We start from the raw sequence: 10,796 nt of genomic DNA, 5'->3' as shown, positions 1-10,796 counted from the left end.
CATAAGGCAAATGTCAATAGCCATAAAAGGGGATATCAACAGTAACACAAAAATAGTGGGGAACATTAACAACCCACTTACACCAATTGACAGATCATCCAGACAGAAAATAAATAAGGAAACAAGGTTTTAAATGACACAATAGACCAAATAGACTTAATTGATATTCATAGGATATTCCACCCAAAAGTGTCAGAGTACAATATCTTCTCAAATGCTCATGGAACATTCTCCAGGATAGATCACATCTTGGGTCAAAAATCAGGACATGGTAAATTTAAGAAAATAGAAATCATATCAAACATCTTTCCAACAATAATGCTGTAAGATTAGAAATCAATGACAGGAAAAAAAACTGTAAAAAATACAAACACATGGAGGCTAAACAATATGTCACTAAATAACCAAGAGATCACTGAAAAAATCAGAGAGGAAATCAAAAAATACCTGGAAACAGCAGAAGCAAGAAGAACTATAGTCCTGCAGACTCTGGAACAAAAACCACATTAACAGAAAGATAGACAATATGAAAAGGCAGAGGGCTATGTGCCAGATGAAGGAACAAGATAAAACCCCAGAAAAACAATTAAATTAAGTGCAGACAGGCAACCTTCCAGAAAAAGAATTCAGAATAATGATAGTGAAGATGATCCAGGACCTCAGAAAAAGAATGGAGGCGAAGATCTAAAAGATGCAAGAAATGTTTAACAAAGACCTAGAAGAATTAAAGAACAAACAAACAGAGATTAACAATACAATAACTGAAATAAAAACTACACTAGAAGGAATCAATAGCAGGATAACTGAGGTAGAAGAACAGATAAGTGACCTGGAAGACAGAATGGTGGAATTCACTGTTAACGAAACATAATAAAGAAAAAGAATGAAAAGAAATGAAGACAGCCTAAGAGACTTCTGGGACAACATTAAACACAACAACATTCACATTATAGGGCTCCCAGAAGGAGAAGAGAGAGAGAAAGACCTGAGAAAATATTTGAAGAGATTATAGTTGAAAACTTCCCTAACATGGAAAAGGAAATAGCCACCCAAGTCCAGGAAGTGCTGAGAGTCTGATACAGGATAAACCCAAGGAGAAACACACCAAGACACATAGTAATCAAATTGGTAAAAATTAAAGACAATGAAAAATTAGCCTCAGTAGGTTGGGAGTCTACAGAGAGTATTAAAAGAACTCAAGAAGTAAAAGATAGAAACGTTTTCTACTGCAAATGAAGCAACAGTTTACAAAAGCTGCTCTATTCACAGATGTGTTCCTCCAGCTGCTCTCTGTTGCTTTAAGCTCTGCTCCCAGTGCTAACAGATGAGATAAGTATGTATTCCTCTTGGGATGGACCCCCATATTGTTCATTTTTGTTTCTTCATAATTTAGAAACTCAGCACGGCTCTCTGTCCTTCTACTTCAAGAAAAGAATATTAATTAATTTTTAAGTAGAGTTTTAAATTCCTTAGCCAAGTTTAAAGGATTAGGATCATTGATCTAAAAATCCTAAAGCTGAAACTGACTAGCTAGTGGTCTTACAAATAAATATTAGGGACTTCCCTGGTGGTCCAGTGGTTAAGACTATGTGCTTCCAATGTAGGGGGCGTGGGTTCAATCCCTGGTTGGCAACTAAGATCCCACATGCCCTGCAGCGTGGCCAAAAAAAAAAAAAAAAGTTAACATATACACACCACTATGTATAAAATAGGTAAACAACAAGGAGCTACTGTATAGCACAGATAACTATATTCAAGATCTTGTAAGATCCTATAAGGCAAAAGAATCTGAAAGAATATATATATGTATAACTGAATCACTTTGCTGTACACCTGAAACTAACACAACATAGTAAACCAACTATACTTCAATTTTTAAAAAATGATTTTAAAAAACTGCAAAAAAAATGTTAACAATAAAAATAATATGGCAAGGCATATACATGTTGTTGTCTGCTTTGTTAAAGCATTTTCAAATCTGTCACCTTACTGAGTCTTTTTTGTTGTTATTGTTTATTTATTTATTTATTATTATTATTTTTAAATTTTTGGCCACACTGTGTGAAAGTGGGAGCTTAGTTCCCTGACCAGTGATTGAACCTGCACCACTTGCATTGCAAGGCGGAGTCTTAACCACTGGACCACTGGGTTCTTTTAGTTGTGGCATGTGGAATCTTAGTTGTGGCATGAGGACTCTTATTTGTGGCATGCGGACTCTAAGTTGCGGCATGCATGCAGAATCTAGTTCCCTGAACATGGATCAAATCTGGGCCCCCTGCACTGGGAGTGCAGAGTCTTACTCACTGGACAACGAGGGAAGTCTCAAGATGACTTCCTACGTTGATTTTACTACAAGGTGTTGGGACCACTAAGTTCTCACACTGCCTTCCTTGGGTCTCTCTTAGTTTCACTGCCATGGTTTCCAGTCCTGAGAACCACTGGACTTCTATTGCTTCAGTTACGAAACTCCTGTGCCAGTATGAGTTTGATGGGCTGGACTTTGGAAGTACCCTGGCTCTTGTGGGAGCACTCCTTAGAACAAGAATCTCTTCACTATCCTCGTGCAGGTGAACTGTTCCATATTATTTTGACTGGAAAGCACACAACCAGTCTCCTATGAAAGATCACTGAGGCCATATAGAAATCTAAATCCTTACAATCTCAGTTGGAGATGAAGGATCTGGAGACTGTATTCCAGTGAGGATGCTGAAGAATGAAGGATGGGAGAGATTAACATAATTCAAAAAGTAGGAATGGAAATCAACTTAGAGTTGATATTCATAGACTTTTTTCTACTCGTGTATAGGAAATGTGTGAAGCTTTTGAACAGAAGGCAAAGTAAATCAACATGCCCAAGCTGATGGTCACTGCCACAGGAGTTGCTGGCATCCCCAACATCCAGTCTGGCTACAAGATTCCCCCACCTGTCCCAGTGCGTGATAACACGTCCTATACCTCCTCTGTGTATCACTTGTGCCAGAGACACTCATCCTTTGTCTGCCTGCTGTTCAGGCACCTTGTTTAGGAGGTTTGGGAAGTCTTATCTTTTGCTTGCATAGGAGAGGAAAATGACAATCAGAAATGTTTTTAAATCTTTTACCCCACTGGACTATATCCATGTCATGACTCATGACCTCCAGGTCCCTGGGAGGGCTACACTGGAGAGAACAGCTGTCTCTACAAATACACAACTGACACTGGCAGCAACGTCAACCTCAATGGGGTGAGTCCCTGCACAAACCAAAATGCAGACCAGAGATGATGCTGTAAACCACATGGAAATTCAGGGACAAAAGGTATTATAAATTTAGTAATTTTCTTAAATGGGAAATTAAGGTGTTACAATTAATTAACTAGTTCCCACTTATAAAAAATTCACCAACTAATTAATACTGTACTGAAAATTTCATCAGATAGGAAACAAGGTTAGCAATCAGCGCTTTTTTTAAAAAAGAAAATGAAGTACCATTACTCATTTTTCCATAAATTACAGAATGTTTCTCCCACCATTCCCCTCTTTCTGTTCCCTTTCTGCTTTGTTTATTTTCTAATATTCTAATTTCTTGCACATGTATGCCATACAGAATTTCAGCCACTCACCACTGGATCATACCAGAAAAATCATGAAAAAAAAACCCTTAATCCTTCTCCATATATTTTTGATGGGAAGGTTATATCTAAAGCTTATATATTGGTATTTTATTAAAAGAAGTTTGTTGATATAGAGACATACTACTTCAACAGACATATATCAATGATGCTCTAAAATACATTGCAAATACTTTGTACAGCAGGTATAACTGTAACAAAAAAGCTTAGTAAATACCTAATTACTAGACCATCAACTGGATCAGGCCTCTAGCTAACCTGCCTGCCATTACAGGATTATGCCAAGAACCACTAGAAGGACAATGGGGCCCCAGCTGAGAAGCTCATAGTTGGATTCCCAGCCTATGAACTCACCATCATCCTGAACAACCCCTGTGACCATGAAATTCATGCTGCTACCACTGGCCCTGTCTCCTCTGGGTCCTATACTAGGCAGTCTGTGTTCTGGGCCTACTATGAGGTATTCTCCTGGAGAAACGAGAGAGGGGGGAGTAGGTGACTTTCTCTTGGTCCATAGATTTAACAATATAAACAATATTCAACACTTCTTGGTTTGTTTAACTAGTGGTTGAGGCTACTAGTGGATGCTCATGGCTATTTGCAAGGGAGGATAGATAAGCACTCATATTGGCTACTTTAATTGGACTGCCCACTAAGGGCTCTTTTAGGCTGGATCCCAAATACAGAGGAAGTAGGAAAAAAGGATATCATCAATGAGATTATATCAATTTATAGATACTTCTAACCAAATGCCAAGGTGTCATCTTTTTAAAATTAATTTTTATTGGAGTATAGTTGCTTTACAATGTTGTGTTAGTTTCTACTGTACAGCAAAATGAATCAGCTATACATATAAATATATCCCCTCATTTTTGAATTTCCTTCCCATTTAGGTCACCACAGTGCACTAAGTAGAGTTCCCTATGCTATTCAGTATGTTCTCATTAGTTATCAATAGTGCGTATGTGTCAATCCCGATCTCCCAGTTCCTCCCCCCCTCCCCCCCTTCCCCCCTGGCATCCATACATTTGTTCTCTACGTCTGTGTCTCTATTTCTGTTTTGCAAATAGGATCATCTATACCATCTTTATAGATTCCACATATATGCATTAATGTACAATATTTGTTTTACTCTTTCTGACTTACTTCACTCTGTATAATGCTCTCAAAGTCCATATCTAACAACACTTTTGAATAGAATAAATGCCCAGATTCTCAAATTTCCTATGTACTCTCTGCTAGAATTTATCTGCCTGAAAGCTAGTCTACAATCTGAAGATTTTCCTTCCTTTCTTCCCTTTTAACAATTGTTGTTCTCTTCAATGGGGAGAGAAAACAATATAAATCATGCAGGTCAAAAAAGATTGTAGATTTAGCTCTTTCTCTTCAATGAGGCAGCCAATAAGAAGATGTAGAGATGCAGATCTTTGTGAGACCCTGATGGGGTCTTTGCTCTTAAGGTTGAGCCCAGTGACCATGTCAAAGGTGTCAAAGGAATGTCAAAGGTAAAATTCAAGATGAGGAGGGCATCCCACCTAGCCAGCACCTTCTGATTTTCATGGGTAAGCAGTTGGAGGGTGGCTATACTCACTCAGACTCTAACATCCAGGAAAAATCCACCCTGCACTTGGTGCTGAACCTACCAGGTGGCATTACTGAGGCTTCCTCCCACCAGCTAGACCAGAAATACAACTTCGACAAGATAAGCTGTCTCAAGAGTTTCCCTCACCTGCACCTATGCTTTCAAATGTCACAAGCCACATCAACAACATGCACCCAAAGAAGAAGGTCAAATACAGTCCCTCCTGCTCTGCAGGGTCGTACCTCCATGGTCCTGGGGGTGTCAATAAAGTTTCCCTTTAGTTGACTGGAGCAGTGAAAAAAAAAAAAAAAGGATTGTAGATTTAAACCTAAATATACTAGTAATTACAGTAAATGTAAATGGGCTAAATACTCTAGGCATAAGTCAAAGATTGGCAATCTATTTTCTTGTTTAAAAACTGCTTAAGTGTATGCTGCTTACAAGATACATACTACAAAGCTACAGCAAGATTGAAGTAAAAGGATGGGGAAAATGTACCATGTAAACACTAGCCAAAAGAAAGTTGGTGTAGCTATACTGATATTAGACAAAGCAGACTTTAAGATAAGAAGTATTCCTCGAGATAAAGAAGGGCATTTTGTAATAATAAGGGGTTGACCCAACAAGAAGATATCAAAATTCAAAGTCTCTATGATATGTAAATTGACAAAACTGAAAGGAGAAACAGACAAGTTCAAAATCATAGTGGGAGATTTTAAAGTACCTCTCCACAGTAAGAAGAAAAAGAAAAGTCAGTGTCTAGATCTGAGAAGATGATTAGAAAATTTGACCTAATTGACATACATAAAATACTGTATCCACAGTTGCACAATCATTCTTTTCAAGTGCACAAGAAGGAGTGAGGATGGTAGGGGCCCTTGTTTCCAGAGAGTTCCCATCACTTAAAGCACACACAAAGAAGAAATACTCTGATAAAGAGGCAGAATCTAACAGGTGCTACTCATAGATGTGTACACAGAAATCTGAGAGTGTTGTCATAGTAATGAGCATATGGGAAACCAGGGTAGAGGTATTAAAAGAAGGCATTCTTCCAGTAAAATGTGAGTCACAAGTTGGAAGAAATAAAGGGAGGAGGTACAGTTCCCATCCCTTATAACCTTGTGGACAGATACCGTACTCACAGTAAAAAACCATGGGAATGCACCTGCATTGAACTACTTATTCATTAGTGTTCATTTATTTATTTAATAATGACCTAGTGAATGCCCACATTGTGCCAGGTACCATGAGGATGCTGGGCTGTATGAGTAAATAAGACACAGGGCTCACCATCACTGGTACAGATAGGTAAATAAGTGGAAAATTGTGATCTGGTGAATTAAGTGCTACAGGACAAGTTGGTCCAGAGTAACCACTAGAGCCAAGCAAAAAGGAGTTCAGCTTGAGGAGTGGGCAGCTATGCACCTGGGGTTAAAGATTCCAAAGAAAATGGTCAGAGGTAGGTGGAAGGACTCAAAAAATGTATTTGGAAAAGATCGTATTGAGAATATCCTGAATTTAATATTGAGATACAATAAAGACAATGGAGAGACAGGGGGCAAGGGAAGCCTAGCAATGTGATAATGCAAAAATTCACCACTAGAAAAAATAAAATAGCTCTGATCTGCTGATGATATGTGTCTGAGAAAATGAAAAAAGTGAAGTACAAAAGAGTCTGCTTCTGACATTGTGCTGAAATAGGAAGTTTTATTATATCAAGTAAAAGTCTATACACTATGTTTGGTTGTACATTATATAAAATAAACAGGAAGGTAGCCTCATTAAAAAAAAGTATACTTCTGTACATATCAAAGATAAGAAACCGATCATAATGGATTGTTCTAGAAAATGGGACTACAGGACATGTGTGGACCATTGTAAAAATAGTCATGCTGCTTTTTAGCTCTTTGCATCAGGAGATAGAGATACTTACCCCACCCTTTGAATCTGAGCTGGCCTTGTTATTTGCTTTGATAGAAAGCAGCAAGAGGGATGACATTGTGTGAGTTCCTGGTCTAGTTTTGAAGAGACTGTGCGGCTTTTGCTCTCACAATCTTAGAATGCAGACTGCCATGTGAGCAGAGTGAGCCTGAGGGAGGACAAGAAGCATGTGGCCAGTCACCCTAATGGCCCTAGCTGACAGCCAGGCAACCCCAGGAGCAGTGTCAGCCAGTTGACTGCCAGCTGACCATAGAGGGGCATGCTTCAGCCCAGCCAAGACCAGTAGAAGGAGCATCCAGCTCATCCTAGCCCAAATTGCTGATCTACAGAATTGCAAACTAAATTTATTGTTGCTGGGTTTTTTTGAATTTAAATTTTTTAAATTGTGATAGAAAACACATGCTGTAATATTTATCTTCTTAACCATTTTTAAGGGTCCAGTTCAGTAGTGTTTACTATAATCACATTGTTGTGTAACAGCTCTCTAGAACTTTTTCATCATCCTAAGCTGAAACTCTATACCTACTGAACAACAACTCCCCCTTTCCCAGTAAGCACCGTCTACTTTCTGTATCCATGCTTGTGACTACTCTAGATACCTCCTGTAAGTAGAGTCATATAGTATTTGTCATTTTGTGATGGGTTTATTTCACTCAGCAAAGTTCATCCATGGCATAGCATGTAAAATGGTCGTTATTATAAGCCACTGTATTTGGGGGAGGCTTATCATGCAACGAAAGTTAATTGATATAAACAGGGTAGTCTCAAAGGGTCTGATTCATTAAGTCTGGGGTGAAGACTTGAAATCTAGTGAAAATATTAGATATTAGATATTAACTGGAGGAAATAGTAAGAGAAAAGATTTTGGAGCCAAACCACAAGCCATACGAGAGCCTTAGGGACCAAGGTAAGTCCTGTGAGATTTATCCTCTAGGCCAGTATTCCCTAAACTGCCCTTCAGAGTTATGTCAATGAGTGCTGTGTTCATGATAAAAGGAGTTCTTTGGTTGAAGATGTTGGGAAAATGCTGCATCTGAGAAGCATCTCTTGGAAAATCACAATTCTCATGGTATTGAAAGCCCCAAGAAGTCCTCTATGCTTAACCTGGCATTTCCCAAATATGTTTAATTCATGAAACTTTTTCCCAAGTTTTCCACATTACTGTCCTACAGAACACACCAAGAAGGGGATACAGTAGACAGTGTTTCCCAAATTATTAAATATGGAATCTTTTTGTCATGCATACTTGATATTTATAGTTTATATATAGTTTTATATGGTATATAGTTTAAGTAACACTGCAGCTGTGTTAAGTAGAAATATATAACTCTAAAATTTTTAACAGCTACATTTAGAAAACCAGTGAAGTTAATTTAATAATATTTTATTTAATCTAATTTATCTATAATAACATTTCATCATGTGACTACTCATTTATACAATTTATATAAAAGTTATTGAGATATTTTACTTCTTTTCCCTTTAGTGAGTCTTCAAAAGCTGGTGTGTATTTCACACTTAAATATACATTTCAGTTTGGATGAGCCATGTTTCAGGTTTCAAGTGCTCAGTAGCCACCTGTGACTAGTGGCTACTGTTTTGGACAGCCTAGCTCTAGAGAGCCCAGCAGAGAACTCAGATTTGGCTCTTATGTTATAGGCTGCCCAGAGTTTTGCTTTGATTGACTGCATTTTGGACTTAGGCCCTCCCTTTCTTTTGAGGGATGCTATAGGGAGCATCCATCTATAAAATATGCCTTGTGTATACTGGGAGGATGTTCATCCTCACATTATACAGTGTTCTCTTTATGAAAATCCTGGGGAGAAGTCTATTTCTGCTCTTAGAATCTAAACTAGTTGGATTTGTCTTGTTGGTTTGTTCTGATCTTCTGGATATTATATATTGTGTAACTAATTTCTTTTCCTATTTTTTACTGGCTAACAGAAATGTAGAATCAAATTGGGGCCCACACATAGTATGAATATAGGATACATTTCCCAAATGTGTTTCATTTATTACCAGCTTGCAAAACGCTGGTGTTATTTAGAACATGTTTTGCGAAATGCTGCAGCTGATGGAACAGCAACCTGTCAGATCCAAATGATAACTCTGATACTGATGTTTGAAAAAAAAATGGTGATGGAGTGAGGAACTAGAGACAGCAGGACAAGAGTGGAGCAGGTGAGTGTCAATGTGTTGGAATAATGGGCAAGATCTGGGCACCTGGTCCCACAGACTTACCTGCCTCCCATCTGGACTCTCAGAGCTTCTAGCCTGGAGGTTTTAAAGACCCAGGGCGTGGCCCACCTGCTCCTTGTTGCTGGGAATTGTGGCGACCGCGCCTGTCTAGACTGTGGTGGCCCAGGTCGGCTGGTGGGAAGGGAACTCCAGCAGCCAGCGCCAAGCGGCCTTAGGAGTCCAGGCGGCCTGCGCTTGAGAGCTTCCTCACTTCCCTAGTATTTTCCCGGGGTAGAACCCAACATGGGATGCTCCTTCCAGCCAAGAATCCAGCCTTGGATTCTGGCCTTGACAGCTCAAGCCAACTCAGGACGCCCCTACAGAGGTTCTGAAGAAAAAAAAAAAAAAAAAAAAGTAAATCTTTAGCAATGGATCACACAGCCTGTGGGTGTGGATGAAGGGCTCAGGTAGCTGCGAGAATTGTGAAGTGCAGGAGGTGTAGATCACTGACACTTCCAGCGCGCTATCACTTGACCTTCAATTGTCTCCTTCCAGGAACAGCGATGGGGATTTCCTCATTGGGCTCACTCCACCCTGTGGCGTCACGTACAGTCCAGCCGTGACAGCAAACTGGCTCTCTTCATCACCCTAAGAGATTCTGGCTCCTCTGCCCTTAACCTCTGCTCTGAGCTCGACAACCCTCGAGGAGGAGGCGGGAGTGGGGCATGGAAGATGGGGGGAGGGGACGCGGGTAGAAGAGGGGACAGAGTGCCGAGGCGCCAGCAAGTGCGCTTGCCGGAGGAAGCGGCTTGGGGTCGCTCTGGCTGGGATCCAGTGCCCCCGCGGGAGGGAAAGGAGGGACTGTCGCTGTCGCGGCCCCGCACGCGGAGTGGATCACTCCGCGCAAGTGATGAGAATGCTGGTGGTTCCTGGCGAGATTGCTCAAGGACAGCCCCGCGGGTCGGGTCACCACCTGCCAGCATACTCCAACCACCCCGCTCCCCCTTCGAGGTCCCTGCCTCGCCGGGAGGGCGATCAGACAGTCAGGGGCAGTATGACTCAGATTCCTGGATGGGGTGTGCTGAAGTCAGAGGAGCGGGTCCTAAAACACTGGGTACTGCCCCCTGACCCGCTCCACTTCACTTTCCCTTCAGTTCTGAGTATGATTCGAAAACTGGAGCCCGGGCTGGAGATGAGGAGTGGCCTCCGGGTATGGATGGGCCGAAGGGCAGCACGGAGTGTGGGTTAAGATCACGGACACGGAAGCCACACTACTAGGTTTGAAATGCATTTTCCGGCCCTTTGACCTTAGGCAAGTCTCTCAGCCTCTCTGTGCAGGTGTCCAGTAAAGTGGGAATAATCACCATGACTACCACAGGGGGGTCCTAATGAAAATCCAGTGAGTTGATGTTTATTAGGGTGCTGAGGACAGGGCTGTTCATAGTGTGCTGTATAAATGTTGGTTAAATAAATAAAGCAGCAGGAA

The 10,796-nt window shown here is 40.6% G+C and overlaps 1 pseudogene; it reads left to right on the top strand.

The window, feature by feature from the left end:
- The first annotated feature begins 2,415 nt into the window (after positions 1 to 2,415).
- Positions 2,416 to 10,559, top strand: LOC131762607 (chitinase-like protein 3; annotated as a pseudogene).
- Positions 10,560 to 10,796: the final 237 nt, after the last annotated feature.

Source organism: Kogia breviceps, chromosome 1 (assembly GCF_026419965.1).
Source record: "Kogia breviceps isolate mKogBre1 chromosome 1, mKogBre1 haplotype 1, whole genome shotgun sequence".
NCBI classification, from domain to species: domain Eukaryota; kingdom Metazoa; phylum Chordata; class Mammalia; order Artiodactyla; family Physeteridae; genus Kogia; species Kogia breviceps.
The sequence above is the reverse complement of the archived record's forward strand: the minus strand, read 5'-3'. Positions and strand labels throughout refer to the sequence as shown.